Source organism: Equus caballus, chromosome 1 (assembly GCF_041296265.1).
Source record: "Equus caballus isolate H_3958 breed thoroughbred chromosome 1, TB-T2T, whole genome shotgun sequence".
NCBI lineage: Eukaryota > Metazoa > Chordata > Mammalia > Perissodactyla > Equidae > Equus > Equus caballus.
In genome coordinates this window covers 121,800,151-121,817,684 of record NC_091684.1, presented here as the reverse complement: position 1 = coordinate 121,817,684, position 17,534 = coordinate 121,800,151, and the positions used below count along the sequence as shown (strand labels likewise).

Sequence of the window (17,534 nt, the reverse complement as noted above, 5' to 3'; positions counted from 1 at the left end):
GCCCCTCAATTAATTCCCAGACCTGAGAAAAAAAGAGAGTCACAGCCACTCAATCAATCCCCCAACTTGAGCCATTTAGTGACCCGGAATCCCTTGAATGAAGGGAAGACCATGTCAGCTTGAGGAAGAGCCTTCTTACAGAAACAAAAATTTACTGTTAATCGTGCTGCCAGCTTTCCCCAAAGGGATCTATGGTCTTTTACTAGCGTAACTGTGCATTGGGGGAAAGAATATAATCAGATATCTCAGGAACTACTTGGACACTGGCTCTGAACTGGCATTGTTTCCAGGAGATCCAAAAAAACTCTATGCATTCCAGTCAGAGAAAGAGCTAATGGGAGTTATGTATTCAGTAGAGTTTTATCTCAGGTTCATCTCACAGTGGGTCCATAGTTTACCCTAACGTATCCTGTGGTTATTTCCAACATCTAGTATGCATTATTGGAATAGAGATACTTAACAGAATTCCTTCACTGTTTTTCAGTCTGAAGAGTGATGGCTATAAATGGTGGGTAAAGCTATATGGGAACCATTTGAATGTCTCTGCCTAGTAAAATAGTAAATCAAAACCAATACCACATTTCTAGAGGAATTGCAGAGACTCATGCCACCACTGAGAAACTGAAAGATGTAGGGGTGGTGATTCCCATCACATCCTGCCAAACTCTTCCATTTGGCCTACACAGAGCAGATGGCTCTTGGAGAATAACAGTGGATTAAGGAAATCTTAATAAATTTTGACACTAACTGCAGCTCTTGTGCCACATATGGTTTCGTTGTGAGCAAATTAACACATCTCCTGCTGGTTCATAAGCAGTTATTGATCTGACATGTGCCTTTTTCCCCATTCTTGTTCATAGACCCATCAGAAACAGTTTTGTTTAAGGTGGCAAGGCCAGCAATACATCTTCACTGTCTTACCTCTGAAGTACATCAACTCTCCAGCCCTAAATTACATTTGGTGTGCGGGGATCTTGATCAACATTCCCTTTCAAAGGATATCATATTGACCCATTATGTTAATGAAATTGTGCTGAATGGACCCAGTAAGCAGAAATAACAACTACTGTACACTTGTTGGTAAGATACTGGTGTGTGAGGGTGGAGAATAAATCCAAATATATTCAATGGTCTTCTGCCTAGAAAAATTTCTAGGGGTCCAAGGTTTGGAGCACATATCAATTGGAGTCCAGATATCAATTGCTAGGTAAGGAATAGGTGGTTTCATCCGGCCTTTCCTACATCCTGAAAGAGGCATAATGCCTAGTGGATGTCTTTGTACTTTGGAGGCAGCATATCCCTCACTTACGTGTATTATACTGATTCATTTATTAACTTGAAAATCTACTAGTTTTGAGGAGTGGCCAGAATAAGATAAGGTGCTGAAACAGTTCCAGATTGTTGTTCAATCCGCTTTGCCACTTGGGTCATATATTCCAGCAGTCTCAATGATTCCTGAATTTCATTGGCACATAAGGATGCTCTTTAGAGCATTGGTAGCCACCATAGATGAATCACAAGGCAGGCATTTAAGATATTGGAGAAGGCTCTACTATCTTTCACAGATAACTGTTCTTCTTTTGAGAACAACTCCTGGCATGATACTGGGCCTTAACAGAGACTGAATGCTTGACAATGGGACACCAAGATAGCATATTTCCTGAGATGCCCATCATTAACTGGATGTTATCTGACCAAACAAACAATAAATATGGGCATGCACAGCAATATTTCATCAAGAATTTGAAGTGGTACCTATTTGATCAGCCTGTGTAGGACCTGAGGGCACAAGTAAATCACATGAAGAATTAGCCAAAATATATATAGTCCCTATTTTTGCTACTCTGCTTTTTAACTCCCAGCCCACATCTATGGCCTTATAGGGAGCTCCCTAAGATCCTTTGGCTAGAGGAAAAAACACACATGGGCTTGGTTTGCAGATGGTTCTGAACAATATGCAGGACTTCCCTGAAGGATAGTGGTGAAAGAAAATATTCCCAGGGGGCAGAAACTTCTATAGTGTGCTTAGTTGTTTACATTGCTTATAGGAGAAATGGCTAGACAGGGAATTATACACTGATTTAGGGGCTGTGGCCAATGGTCAGGCTTGATGGCCAGGAATGTGAAAGGAACATGATTGGAAAGTTAGTGACAATGAAATTTAAGGAGGAGGCAAGTGCATACACCCCTATTTTTGCGCAGAAAAATACATAAATATATTTATGTCCCATTAGAATGCTCATTAAACAGTGACCTCAGTAGTGTAGAATTTCAAAAATCAAGTGGGTAGGATGACTGTTCTATGAATCCCAGTCAGCCTCCTAGCCCAGTAACCTCTGTCATTGCCCACAGGATTCATGAACAGATTGTCATGGTGGCGGGATTGAAGGTTATGCATGGGCTCAGAAACATGGACCTCCACTCACCCAGGCTGAGTGCTAATCTGCCAGCAGCAGACAGCAACACTGTGTCGTTGACATGGCACAATTCTAAGGATGTTCAGCCAGCTATTTGGTAGCAGGTTGATTACATTGGACCACTTTCATCATGGAAAGGTCAGCATTTTGTCCTTACAGTAATACACACATATTCTGGGTACTAATTTGCCTTACCTGCATGCAATTCTTCTGCAAAATCTACCATACATGGAATTACATAATGCCTTATCTACTGACATGGTATCCTACCCAGCATTGCTGAGGATTAAGGACCTCACTTCATAGCAAAAGAAGTGTGGCTATGGGCCAATTTTCATGGATTTCACTGGTTTCAACATGTTCGCCACCACTCTGAAGCAGCTGGCTTGATAGAATGATGGAAGGGCCTTTTGAACATTCAGTAACAGTGCCAGCCAGGTGGCAATATGTTGTAAGGCAGTGGCAAGGTACTTCAAGAGGCTATATATGATATGAATCAGTAACCAATATATGTTACTGTTTCTCAGGTTGCCTTGTTCTCAGGTCCAGGAATCAATGGGTGGAAATGAGATGGACACCACTTAATATAATCCCTAGTAACCATTAGCAACATTTTCCCCTCCTGTTCCCTTGACTTTGTGCTCTGCTGAACAAGAGGTTTTAGTTCCAGTGAAGGAATTCTTCCACCAGTAGACAAAAAAAGAAGAAGAAGAAGAAGAAGAGAGGGAAGAAGAAGGAGAAGGAAGAAGAAAGAGAAGGAAGAAGAAGGAGGAGGAAGGAGAAGGAGAGGAAAGAGAAGGAGGAGAAGGAGAAGGAGAAAGAGAAAATTCCCAAACTGGAACTTAAGACTACCACCTGCCCACTTTGGGCTCCTCATGCCTCTGAATCAACAAGCAGTGAGGGGTGTTCCTCTGCTGGCTGGGATAGATTTTTCAAACTTATGTTAAAGAAAAATCATAGCTGCCAAGTAATTACAGCCAAAAAACATAATTTATTCAGAAGTGCTGTAGTGGGGAAAAATACCTCAGCATAGACTCTTACTCAATACCTTTTTACTCTCTATTGAGCCTCAGGTGGTCGATTTTGGGGATCCCTTAGTTCTCTGAGAGCTCTTAATGGAGGATAAGGAAACTGAAGTTCAAGTGACTGTAGTTAGCTGAGGCACTGAATTGGGAAGGAAAAAGTTTGGTAGTGTGAACAGAGGGATCGAGGAGGTAGGGGTCTGAAGGAGGACATCTCAAAAGATTCAAGGAAAATCAAAAGAAGTAAAAGGAGGAAGCAGCTGTGATTGGAAGGGAGATGTTTAAGGAGCCAGTTTGAGAGGATTTTAATTTTCCCAAAAGGATCCTTGGAGTTACCAATTATCCTCCATAAAATCATGCCAACAAGAAAAGAAGCAAATAGTATTTGTGGAGCACAATTTCAGCAGGGGTTCAAGAAGGTGGTTTTCAGCCCTCAGACTATGAGGCGCTCTCATGTTCTTGACTAATGACACCTTTATACATATAAACAGAGAAAGTTGGGGCTCTAGACCAGTTTCTGATTGCCAAGGTTTCTAACCCAGTTTCTTTCACACTGTGCTTGCTTTTGACTCTAACTCAACATGTCTTGCATGGAACTGTAACCCAGCTTCCTACAAATAGAGCAACCTGGGATTCTATCCATCCTGTCTTTGTTGAGGACTCTAATTTACCTTCTAGAGTGTATTCAAAGTCTAAAAAAATCAATATCTGCTCCTCTCTTCTCAAGGGACTTTTCTCTGGAGCAGTGGTGTAGGATTCAGACTCACCAAGGAAAATCGCTGGTCAATTGTTTGGAATGAATACAAAGTTTCCAAAGACACATACTTAGGATCCTGGGTGAGGGATATGGTGTCCAATGATAAGTCTGATTGTATCTGAGTCATGACACTGTAATAATCAAAGAAAAAGCAGAACTGAGTATTAGTTAAATTATGTAAAAAGAGATATATTAAGGATTTTTGCAATAGGGGAAAAGAGATCTCATTATAGAATTGGGCTCAAGTCCAAATACAACATGGGCAAGTGGGAATTTACAACAAAGGGGCCTGGTGTGTGTCAAGATGAACTATTGCTAAGAGGAACCAGGAAGGATAAGGGAGATTCTGGCTAAATTGTCTTATTAAGATCCTTGCTGAAGACAGGCCAGGCTGATCAGACATCACCTGTGGATGGTGGAGGATGAGAAATATGATTAGATATTAATGATGATCAGACATGAGAGGCCCTTGATAAACTGACTTAGCAGAGTTCTTGCTAAGGCTTTTACAAGGAAGTGCACAGATGGACTTAGGAGAAGGTACAGGAGCCTGAATAATGTTTGTTGAAGCAAAGAATCTGTGTCACTACCAAAGAGAAATTGGGCAACTACTCTACAATGGAGGTGATGGAGAGTATGTCTGGAATACAGGGTATCACTTAGGGTTTCTCTTAGTATTACTGTGACCTAAGAATAAGGTCAATGGAAAGCTACAGCAACCTAATCTCAGCAGGACTAGTAATGACCCAGGGCCTTCAGGAAATAAGGTTTGGGTCATTCCACCAGCTAAACATCCAGGAAGCTGATGTGCTGCTGAGGTAAGAAAATGCAGAATAGATAGTAGAAGAAGGTGGTTATAAATCCACATAAGATATGTGATGATTTACAGAAATGAGAACTGTGATTGTCATTAATATTTCCTCCTTATTTTGCTATGAATACATTTGTGTATATATACATATATTAATCAAATATCTTTTTTCCTATTCTTTCTTATCCCCTTACCATGTAACGTGAGATGTCCTGAATTTATATCATAGTATTTAAGTACTGTTAATTTTACATCATACTATTTGTTACATGATATCAAGGAGCAGAGTAAACATCATCCTAGGAGTTTGCTTTGTCTTCTAGGGAAGAAAATAGTGTGTTTTTGATTGTATACAGGATAGTTTTATCATATTAGGCGGAATTATGACCTTTTTGTCTTTATTTAAAGATTAAGTATGGTTTAAGGCAATGTGTACAGATGTCAAATTGGCAAGGGCGGATTTGTGATGGTTGATTTTGTGTGTTAACTTGATGGGGCTAAAGGAAGCTTAGATAGCTGTTGAAACACTATTTTTGAGTGAGTCTGTAAGAGGATGTTTAGAAGGGATTAGCATTTGATGCATTAGACTTAGTAAAGAGATTCACCCTCACTGATGTGGGCAGGTGTCTAACTCCTATTGGTTCTGTTTTTCTGGAAAATGCTAACTGATATAGATTTTGGTATTGAGAGTGGTTCTTGAAGAAGAAATTTTTTTTCTTTTAAAGATTGGCACCTGAGTTAACAACTGTTGCCAATCTTCTTTTTTTTATTCTTCTCCCCAAACCCCCCTAGTACATAGTTGTATATTCTAGTTGTGAGTGCCTCTGGTTATGCTATGTAGGACGTTGCCTCAACATGGTCTGATGAGCAGTGGCATGTCTGCTGCCAGGATCTCAACTGGTGAAACCCTGGGCCGCTGAAGCAGAGCTCGTGAACTTAACCACTTGGCCACGGGGCCAGCCCCGAAGAACAAACTTTTAAGTATGAGTTTTCTGAATTGGTTCTGGGGTTTCTGGATTTTTTTCTCTAATGTGATTAGATTTAAAGATAATAAGGGCTCTATTTCCAGTAATAAACTGCACTGTTAGAGAATGGTCTGAGTTGTGTACAGAGATAAACATTGGATTCTCCCAATCAACAGCTTGTAAGAAGGAAGGAGCTACGTAACTCTACATATGATATTTTTGAACACTTTTGGAAAATTAAAGAATATAGTACTTTTCATTGGTTCTTCCTAATGTCACTTGGCAAAATCGTGGAAGAAAAAGGTGAGGTAGGGATTCAAATTCTTGGTGCCAGGGTTTCAACAATGACCTAAGAGCATCTAGGTGTGCCCCGAAAGTGAGACATATCACATCAAGGCTGAAATTGCTGATAACTTTACTAAAATTGGCTGTATTTCAAAGCAGGTTGAACTCCCAAGTTGTAAATGTGTTCGCTGTTAAAGTGAGGGCATTGATTATGAAAGAGGGAAGTCCTATAAATTGGGATGGAGGTATGTAACAACATCCTGATGAAGATGGGGACAAGAAGCCCCTAAATTCTGATGTCTTCTTTACCAGTGGAAGTTGTCTCCCAATGCCTAGTAAAAGCGCCCTCCCAAATTCCAGTGGCAAGGGCATCCCCACACCAAGTTGTAGCATCTTGTCTATCCATAGTAGTATCAGCCTTTCAACCTGCATTTGAGTGATTAACCTTGAATTGTATGAGAAAATGGTATTGGCCTCTCCTGAGACTGTTGGGACCTATGACTAGACTCAACTCCCAGCAGGCCCCTAAAGGTAGGTACAAATTATAACCCATGAGGAAGAATGCTACACTCCAAAAGAACTGCTTGAGTTTTGTAATTTATATAGGCAGAAATCTGGAGAATATCTGTAGGAATGGTTATTAAGAGTGTGGTATAAATGTGAAAGAAACATAAGTTGCATTGGGCTGAATCTGTTGATATGGGCCCATCAAGTAGAGATTTTGCATTTAATGTTGTAGCTTGGATCTATAGAAAGGGCACTAACAGTGTGTTGGGATGGTTGACTGAAACATGGATCAAAGATGCCCACCATGAATGAAATAGGAATGCCCAATCTCCCTTAGTTTAATGTAGAGTAAGGGATTCAAAAGCTAAGGGAAATTGGAAAGTAAGAGTGGATTTGTCATTGAGACATACTCACCCACACTGGGAATAATAAAAAGGCACACCTTTCATCAATACTTTGAGAAATATATTGTAAGTGGAGCCCCAGCATCCTTGGAGAACTCTGTGATTGTTCTTCTCTGCAGGCCAGACCTTACAGTGGGAACTGCAGTGATTTTTAAACTTTAATTAGGAAATATAAAGTATTGGGAGTAACCGGATGCTACAGTGGAGGAGGCCAAGTCATTTCACTCATTCACAAAAGGCTTTGTTCATATAGTACTCTAATAGACAGCAGAGTTAAAGCAGCATTCTCAATAGTGTAACTGCGCATACTTATGGCATTAGCTAGCTAACCATGGTGTTCCCAGAAGTGAAAAAGATGGAAAGTCTACTTAATTCTTACTTGATCTGTATAAGCAGAAAAGATCTAGGTCAAGTGAAAAAAAGTCTAACTTGAACCATAAAAAGTATGTCAACTCCTCTCAATCAAATCCTTGATTTGAGCCAGTTTATAGACCCAGATTCCCATGAGTGAAGAAGGGAGCAAGTCCCCTTGAGGAATGATTCTGGCACAGTATGAAAAAATGTATCTTGTTAATTTTTCTCCCAGACTTCCCTAAAGTAACTGCTCCCTTTCACCAAGGTAACGACACATTGTAGGAGAGAAAATAATCAAACTATTTAGGGACTACTGGACGCTGGTTCTGTACTAGATTTTTTTGCAAGAGAACCAGAATGTCTCTACAGCCCTCCATTCAGATTAGGGACTGGTAGGGCTCAGGATATTAATGGAGTTTTAGTTCTCATTAGTCTCACAGTGGGCCCAGTGGGTCTATTTTCCCAGCTCTAGAATGCATTATCAGAACAGAACTACCAGCTGGCATAATCCCCGTATTGGTTCCCTGACCTGTGGAGTGAGGGCTATTATTGTGGGAAATGCCAAACAGAAGCCATTAGAACTGCCTATCCCTAGGAAAATAGTAAACCAAAAGCAATATCACATACCTGGAGGGATTGAAGAGATTTATGCTACCATCAAGGAGGTGAAAGGTGCAGGGGCATTAATTCCCAGGAATACCCATTCAACATTTCTGTTTGGCCTGTGTAGAAGACAGATGGATCTTGGAGAAATACAGTGTATTACCACAAACTTAGCCACGTGGTGACTTCAACTGCAGCTTCTGTAACAGATGTAATTTTATTGTTTGAGCAAACTCACAAACCCCTTGCTACCTAGTGTGCAGCTATTGATTTGGAAAATGCTTTTTTCACCAAACCTATATATAAGGCCCACCAGAAGCATTTTTCTTTCTCTTGACATGGCCTGCAATATACTTTCAGGATCCTAGAGCAGTGGTAAACAAACTAGAGCTCTATGTACCAATTTTATTTTTCAGTAATCTCAATGACTTTCTCTTCCAAAAGAGATTATACTGGTCTATTACATTAATGACATATGGATAGAACCTCTTGAGGAGTAATTGCAACTTCTCTACACTTCTTTGTAAGACATTTGTGTGTCAAGGGTACAGAATAAATCCCACTAAACTTCAGAGAACTTCTACCTTAGTGAAATTTCAAAAAGTCCAGTCAAATGAGTATTGTGCAGATATCTCTTTTAAGGTAAAGAATGAATTTAGCATGTGGATCTACTACAACTATGAAAGAAATACATTGTCTAGTGGTCCTTTTTGGATATTGGAGGCAGCATATTGCCCACTTAGGTGTGTTACTCCAACCCATTATCCAGTGATCCAAAACGCTGTTAGGTTCCACTGGCACCAGAATAAAATAAGGCTCTGCAACAGGTCCAGCATGCTGTGCAGGATCATCTGCCACCTTTGTCATATTACAAAAGACTCAATTATTCTAGAAGTTTCATCAGCAGGATTTGTTTGTAGCTTTAACAGCTCTTATAGATGTATCACAGGGAAAGCTTTTAGGATTTTGGAGAAAGGCTCTGCTATCACCTGCAGATATCTACATATTTGTGAGAAACAATTATTGGCCTGTTAGTGAGCCTACCAGTGACTGAATGCATGAACATGGGCCACATAGTTACCATATGACCAGAGCTTCCCATCATAAACTGGGTATTATGTCACCCACCAAGCCGTAAAGTTTGGAGCGCACTGAAATACTGCATCATGAAATTAAAGTGGTATATACATGACTGGGTCAGGGCAAACCCTGAAGGCACAGGTAATTACATGAAGTGGCCCAAATGTCCACATCTTTAATCCTGCTACACTGCTTTCTTTTTCCCAAATTGCATGTACAGAATCATGGAGAAATCCCTTAGATCAGTTGACAAAGGAATAAAAGATGGAGGGCTGGTTTATATCTGGTTCTGGAATGCATGCAGATACTCCCAAAATGTGGAGAGCTGTATCACTATATCCCATCTCTCAGACATCTCTGAAAAACAGTGGTGAAGGGAAATTATTCCAGTGGCAGAACTTGGAGCAGTATACCTGATAATTCTCTTTGATTCTAAGGGCAAATGTCCAGATGTGTGATTATATACTGATTCTTGGGCTGTGGGTGATGGTGTGGCTTGGTGATCAGGGACTTGAAAGGATATTGAGTGGAAAATTAGTGGCAATAAAACTTGGGAAAGAGGTATGTGGATAAATCTCTCTAAATGGGCCAAATGCCATAAGATATTTTTGTCCTATGTAAATGCTCACCAAAATGTGACCTCATTAGAGGTGGATTTCAGTAATCAAATGGATAATATGATACGTTTGGTGGATACCAGTCAGCTTCTTTCCCCAGGCATCCCTGCTATTAACAGTGGGCTCATGAAGAAAGAGGTCATGATGGCAAAGATGGAGAATATTATGGTCAAGAACATTGACTTCCAGTCACCAGGGATGATAACCCAGTTTTCCAGCAAAGGACAGCAACATTAATTTTCTCATATATGACCTTTCCCCAAGGAGTTCAGTCAGCTACCTTGTAGCAGGTTGGCTACATTGGACTGCTTCCATCATGGAAGGGGTGGTTTTTTGTCCATACTGGGATACACACTTCCTCTGAATATGGATACCTCCTCTGTATGCAGTGCTTCAAGCATCTGTGTATTAAGAAAATGCATTATCTACTGTCATGTTATACAACTCAGCATTGTTTCAGATCAAAGAACTCTCTTCTCAGAAGAAAAGTATTTGAATGGGTCCATACTTAGAGAATTCACTATCTTATCGAGTTCCCCACCATTCTGAAGCAGCTAGCTTGATAGAATGAGAGAAGTGCCTTTTGAAGACTCCATTACAAAGCCAGTAAGGTAGAAATATATTGCAGAGCTGTGGCAAGGTTCTCTGGGAGGCTATGTATGCTATTAATTAGCATCCAATATATGGTGCTCTTTCTCTTATATCCAGGATTCATGGGTCCAAGAATCAAGGCATTGAAATGGGAGTGGCACCATTTTTGCTTCCTGTTCCCTTGACTTTAATCTCCGCTATTCTTAGAAGGATGGTGCCCACCAGTAAAGAAAACAATTCCCCTGAAATAGAATTTAAATTGCTGACTGGTCACATTGGGCTCCTCAGGTCTCCCAAACAACATACAAGGAAGGGAATTTGGGTACTGATTAAGGTGATTGATTCTGACTACTGTCAGAGAAAACCCTTAGCTAGACAAGTATTAAAGTGTTAAAAACAGATGTATTCAGGACTACTGTAATAGAATAAAAGAGTCCTCAGTGTTGAGTTGGGGTCAGTTCTGAATTTGGCATAAACAAGTGGGAATTCATAGTCAAGGAGACTGAGGGGGTCAAAGGATGGAAAATTAGTAGGAGGAAACATGAAGGGTAAGAGGATTTTGGCTAAACAGATTTGACGGGATTTTTGCTTAAAATAGGCCAGGTTTACCAGACATCACCTGGTGGATGGTGGAGGATAAGAAACGTGATTAGATATCAAGGGTGAGAAGATATGGAGGATATGGAACTCTTGTTATACTAAGTTAGAAATATTCTCTTGCTGAGAATTTTACAAGCAATTGTCCAGGAAGTTTCAGGAGCCACACTACAGTTTGGTGAAGCAAAGAATCCTTGTTCCCCCTCCAGCCCCCATTTTTCAAAGGAATGGAGAGACATTGTTACTTTCATAGGACAATATAAGTCCATTTCTTCTTCAGTCACCTATTGTTCATTAAGAACATGTTGAGTCATCTGTTTTTTAAAGATTGGCACCTGAGCTAACAGCTGTTGCCAATCTTATTTTCTTTTTTTTTCTCTGCTTTTTCTCCCCAAATCCCCCCAGTACATAGTTGTATATTTTAGTTGTGGGTGCTTCTACTTGTGGCTCATGGGATGCTGGCTCAGCATGGCCTGATGAGTGGTATCATGTCCATACCCAGGATCCAAACTGGCAACACCAGGCTGCCGAAGCAGAGTGCTCAAACTTAACCACTCGGTCATGGGGCCAGCCCCCTTGAATCATCTTTTTAGACTTGGTACTAGAGGGTCTGCTTTCTGGTTCTACTCATCAGGTGTTTAATGAGGTGGAGTTTCTATGAAAATAACAGAAAAACAAAGGTTAATATGAAAAAAAAGTTTCTGATTCCAGAGTGCAGCTTTAGAGAAGATTCCTAGACATTAGTCTCAATGCATCAGTAGATGATGGAGTGAGGACAGCAGTGGCAATCCAATTGATTCCTGGTTTGCAGTTTGAGTATCTGTGGTAATGGCATCAGCTCTTCCAGTGAACTTTCTGAGTGACCCACACAGCACAGGTGCAAATTTTGTCTATACATGATCTGCTATGGTGATTGCCTTGAGGTTTACATCAAATCATCCAGCTTCAACTTGTAGAACTTCAGGAAAAGAAAAGTTTTGGTTCTCAATGTTTCTAGGTCAGATGTGAAAAAAATGGGAAAATTTAATTTGGAGAGATATTCAAGAAAACTAGAAGAATTCAAGCTTTGGCATGACTCACAAAATGTGCAAGATGAAAACCACAAGGGCACATTATAGCTTTCCATTGAAATGTAATTTTTCTCACTACAGTCACCATCATTCAGTGAAAGGTAATCAAACTAAGATTAATTAGTTTCAAAATAAGTCATCTCACTAAAATTGATCTGACTATTTGCATAAGTGGAGCAAGAAGAGTGATTGAGTACATATATCTTGAGTTTGCTTTGCTGGATCTTTTCATAAGGAATCTCAGATTGTAGTTTTCAGACTCTTGGAGTCGGAAAACCAAGTCAATAACTCGCCACCAGATTTTGCCTGCAGTACCTAAACATTTGGGTGAATTCCTCTCTTTTAGGTTACTGAGAATATCCTGAGATTCCTGAGGCTGCCAGCAAGTGATCTTTCTTACTGGCATGCATGGTGGGAAACTCTATAAGAGGGATACAGGTTGGTTTTTCTGGGGAGGGATTATAAACATTGGCTCTCTAATTCAACCTTAGTTTCTTAAAGCTATCTGGTTGTATCTGATTCCATGCAAATCATTATCAAATTTGACATTCTAATCAAAGCCTTGGTAATATAACCAATATTTCTAATTGTGTCCTGTTACAAAGTGAACAAATTTTTACTGAAATTGTGCAAATATTTTTCCCTAAAATTAGGAATGTTCAGTAAGAATTTTTGAGTTCTAGAGGGATTGGTTAAGTATAAAAAGGAGTTGTTTCACCTTTCCTCAGAAAGGTATACTTTAACCAATTGCCCTAAGTTACATGTAGCTTAAGATAAAAAATTTTCTTTCAATATGATAAACAAAACTTTAAAAAAGCAGAAATATTTAAACAAAAAGTTATAAAAATTATGATTGTCCTCATCTGTTCACTCAGCCTCATGAAATTAATCCTATTCTGTTAGCTCTTGGGTTCATAGTTTTATGAATCCATTAGCTTCTTCATTACTTCTGGAAGTAATTACTCAGTCCAGAGGCATGGTTTCAAAGATATTCAAGTATTACCATGATGGAGCATTCTTGTCTGTAGCTGATTGCAAGCAATTTTGGAGAAGAATTGGAGTAAAAGAATAATATCTGTTATTGACAAAGGACTTAAAAAGGCCATGCTTAGCTTCTTATGAGAGTTCATTTGATAAGGAAAATTAGTTATTTCTTTGCCATACAAAATTTAAACATAACTGGAAAACAAGGATATTGATAATTTTCTATAATCTTCACACAATTTTTTGTTTACCTATAAATAATACACACCTGCATACATACAATCTCAGATGGTTTATCATCATTTCTTATTTGACAATGCTTCCACATAATTTAACATAATAAACAATTAGTTTATCATCTACCTTTCAAAAGGGGAGAAACAAATGTATTGAGATTTTCCAGGGGCAATCTGGAAAATCTCAAAGTTAATATGAGTTCAAAAAAACTCTATTTAGAATTTGACTTTAGGAAGTTGTCAAAAATGTCAAAACATTTGAACACTTGACTGAATATAAGCATAAGTCACTGTGACACTATACTTAGTTATCAATTTGACCAAAGTGAAAACCAAAAATTTAAAAAGCAAATACAGAAAGTTACATAGCTATATAAAACCTAACTCTTTTGCTATTGAGAAGACTCAGTATTTTAAGTAATTAATGACCTGATAAAGAGACCATGAAGCGAAGGAAATTATTTTAAGTGGCAAAATTTGGTTCCAAGGCAGCCTACTTAATAATGAAAGCAAAACATTTTTTCTTTTACAATTTATTACAATTTAGATAATCTAAGAAAAGTTTGTTTTTGTAGCAAATACAGAGAACCAAACTGTAGTTTTGCATCACTATACTATTAATTCTAAGGCTAGTTTTAAAAAATCATAAATAATTCCATCCCTATATTAACCAGGTTTGGGCATGCAAGATAAGATTTCTTTTCCAAGATTCCTTCGCTACAATTCTTATACAACTTCCCTCCCCCCCCGCCCCCGCCTTATATCCATTCAGTTTTTGTCTTACTTTTGTCCTCTTTCTCATGGTGGAACAACTAGTAGTTATATGTTAGGACAAAACTATTTTCTTTTCCTTAAGAAAAACAAGTCTTTCATATATTTCTTTACCAAAAAGATCTTTCCTTTCCCCAAAATAGACGAGTTTATTTATTTCTCCTTATTATCTTAGTAGTTTTGTTTATGTGTAATGATTAGAATTTTTAACCAATAGTGTCCTTTATTTTCCAGGGCAAACTAGGAATTAAGCAATCATTACCTGTCTGGACTTAATATTCTGTAGCAAGTTTATGAATATGTCATTTCATCCTTATTCAGAGGCATACGCCTTTTTTATAGTACAATTTCTCATGTTTAAATACAGTTTCACACATATTTAGCTTCTATCTATTGTATAAAAACAAAATTCCAAAAGTAGATGAACTTAAGTTCAGCAGTTGTTTCCATATTTTTCTTCTTGGAAATGATCTGGCTATTAAATGATTATCCATTATTTACCTTAACAGTATAGCTCTGAGGTTTCAATTTACCAAAAGATTAGCAAAACTATTTTAAGTAGATATATTATAAAATATACATATTATAAATCATATGAAAGATAATTTTTGAAAAGGTAATATATAAATTTTATAAGTTGAGTTGATTCGAATCTAAGTCCTGAAATAATAAAACTCCTAGAAGAAAACTTCATGAGCAACATCTGTGACATCTGTCTTGGGAATTATTTCTTCTATTGAAACCAAATCAAAGGGAGCAAAAGTAAAAATAAAGTGGGACTACATACAACTAAAAAGCTTCTGCACCACAAAGAAAAGCATCAGCGAAGTGAAAAGGCAACCTAAAGAATGAGAGAAATTATTTGAAAATCATATATTTGAAAAGGGGTCATATGCAAAATATATAAAGAACCCATACATCTTAATAGCAAAAGATTAAACATTCTGATTAAAAATTAGGCAGAGGAGTCAATAGCCTTATTTCCAAAGAAGACGTAAAATGGCCAATAGGGCCATGAGAATGTGTTCAACATCACTAATCATCAGGGAAATGCAAGTCCAAACCAGAATGAGCTGTTACCTCACACTTTTTACAATGGCTGTCATCAAAAAGATAAGAGGTAACAGATATTGGTGAGGATGTGATAAAATAGAACCTTTGTGCACTGTTGGTGGGAATGTAAATTAGTACAGCCAGTATGGAAAACATTATGGAGGTTCCTCAAGAAATCACAAATATGATTACCATAAGATCCAGCAATTTCACTTCTGGGTATATATCCAAAGATAATGAAATAAGTATCTCAAAGAGATATCTGCACTCCAATGCTTATTGAAACTTTATTTGCCCTAACTGAGGCTTAGAAACAACCTAAATGTCTCTTGACAGATAAAAGTAAGAGAATTATATATATATATGAAGATTATTCAGCTACAAAGAAGGAATAAATTCTGCTATTTGGGAGAAAACAGGTGAACTTTGAGGGTATTTTAGGTGAAGTGAATCACAGAGAGAAACACAAATACTGTATGATCTCACTTACATGAGATATCTAAAAAATGAATTTATAGAAATAGAAAATAGATTGGTGGTTGCCAGATGTGTGCAGGAGAGGAAGAGAGAAATGGGTAAATGTGGTCAGATGGTATAAACTTCCAGTTATAAGATAAATAAGCTCTGGAGATGTAAGGTATATCATGGTGACTACAGTTAATACTGTATTGTATATTAAAACTGCTAGAAGACTAGATGTTAAAAGTTGTCATCACAAGATTTGTAGCTATGTGAGTTGATGGATGTTAACTAAACTGATTGTGCTAATCATTTTGAAATATATTTATATATCTCAAAACATCTCATTATATATCTTAAACTAATACAATGTTAAATGTCAGTTATAACAATAAAACTGTGATTAAAATGATATGCCAATGGAAATGTATAAAAAAGAAACAAAGCACATCATTGAAAGTTTATTTGTAAATTTTATCCTACTAACAGTACTTTAATTCATTGGTACTTATCATAAGTATGAAAATTTCATGAGCTAAATAAACAAATACAGCCATGATCCTAAGTTAGTTTTCTTGTTGACAAATTAGGCAAGTATCAAAAGTTCTCACAAAGAACCTAAAAATTAAACATATCTTTATTCCATTTTTCTTTTAAAAATTATCTACTGTATTTCACATACATCAGGATATTCATTTTTATTGTATATTTTACTGACGTTAGATTTATATTTTCACTATCTTAAACATCAGTAGAGATAACATAAACTTGTTTGACGACTAAACCTAGGTAGATAAAATTTTATGCATGCTTATAATCAATGTTGACAACTCTGAAGCCATGCCTGTTTTTATTTTACAAATAGTTTTTTAAAACTAGCTTTATTATCAAGAATTACTCCAGGTGAAGGAACATTTAAAACTTGCATTAATTTCCATATTTCAGAAAGTTTTAGATACAAGTTATAGAAGCTGCCACTTATCTCTAAGCCTATTTGAATAGAATTATTTTAAAGGATTTTATAAATTAGTTTGATAATATCATTGAGAGGTACAAAATTGTAATGTAAATATAACATATGTGCATGCATGCATATATAAATATACAGGCAGATGCAAAAAAATATTTTAGAGCTTTCATTCTGAAATTTTAGCCTCGAATGAATAAAGCATAGTAATATGTCACTGGTTTACCTCCACTTTATATTTTTCTCTGAATTGTGCTGCTGGCAAATGGGGAAAGTTGATGTTACTTGTTTACTAATACTTCTGGAGTAGACTTTTAAGATTTTCTTTTGCCCTGTCATGTAATCTGATGGAAGCTGTGGACTCCATTTAAGGACAGTGATTGAGGAGACTTTTGCCAAATGTCTGAATGTCTCCAAAACCCATATGAGTGGATAAAACATCCAGTTATATTTTCAAATAGCCTTTGTTAACTTATTAGCCTGGGTCCATTGCTCTTAGGAGACTTGTAGTGGAAGGTAAGAGGCCTAAATTTTAAGTTACTGTAGGGATCTTAGTGGCTCAAGTGAGAAGGGAAATGTATGACAGAGTGCACAGAGGGGTGAAGGGAGTAGAGGTTAGAAGGGAGACATATCAATAGATTCAAGAGAACTGTAGGGAAGATCCAAAGCAATAAAAGGAGGAAACAAAAGCAAAGTTGATGGAAAGAAGGAGGTTTAAGGAGGCAGTCTGGGAAAATCTTAAATTTCCCAAAAAGGCCATTGAAGTTTCAAATTATCTTCAGTAAAAGAATGCCAAGAGAGTGACATCAGGATCATGATAGAGTGAACTCTTACCTTAGCCTCTCCCCCTAAGATACAATGAAAAGAATATTCATAAACTAACAGAGGACATTCACACAACACAATAGATGACTGAGAGACCCCCACAGCCATATGTCTGAAGTTGGGAGTGCTGGATCCTCCCAGGAGGCAGTTGAAAGAGGT

At 37.7% G+C, this 17,534-nt stretch overlaps 1 long non-coding RNA gene across 7 annotated transcripts in view; it reads left to right on the top strand.

The window, feature by feature from the left end:
* LOC106782165 (uncharacterized) overlaps positions 1–17,534 on the top strand; it is a 160,929-nt gene that overhangs the window by 121,602 nt on the left and 21,793 nt on the right. Inside the window, exons 6-7 of one of the 7 annotated variants that reach the window (XR_011439301.1) lie at positions 861–1,080; positions 2,353–2,555. The exons of 5 other annotated variants lie outside the window; for them this stretch is intronic. This is a non-coding gene — a long non-coding RNA (uncharacterized lncRNA). The remainder of the gene's footprint in view (positions 1–860; positions 1,081–2,352; positions 2,556–17,534) is intronic. One more of the 7 variants, XR_011439314.1, reaches the window with a different exon arrangement.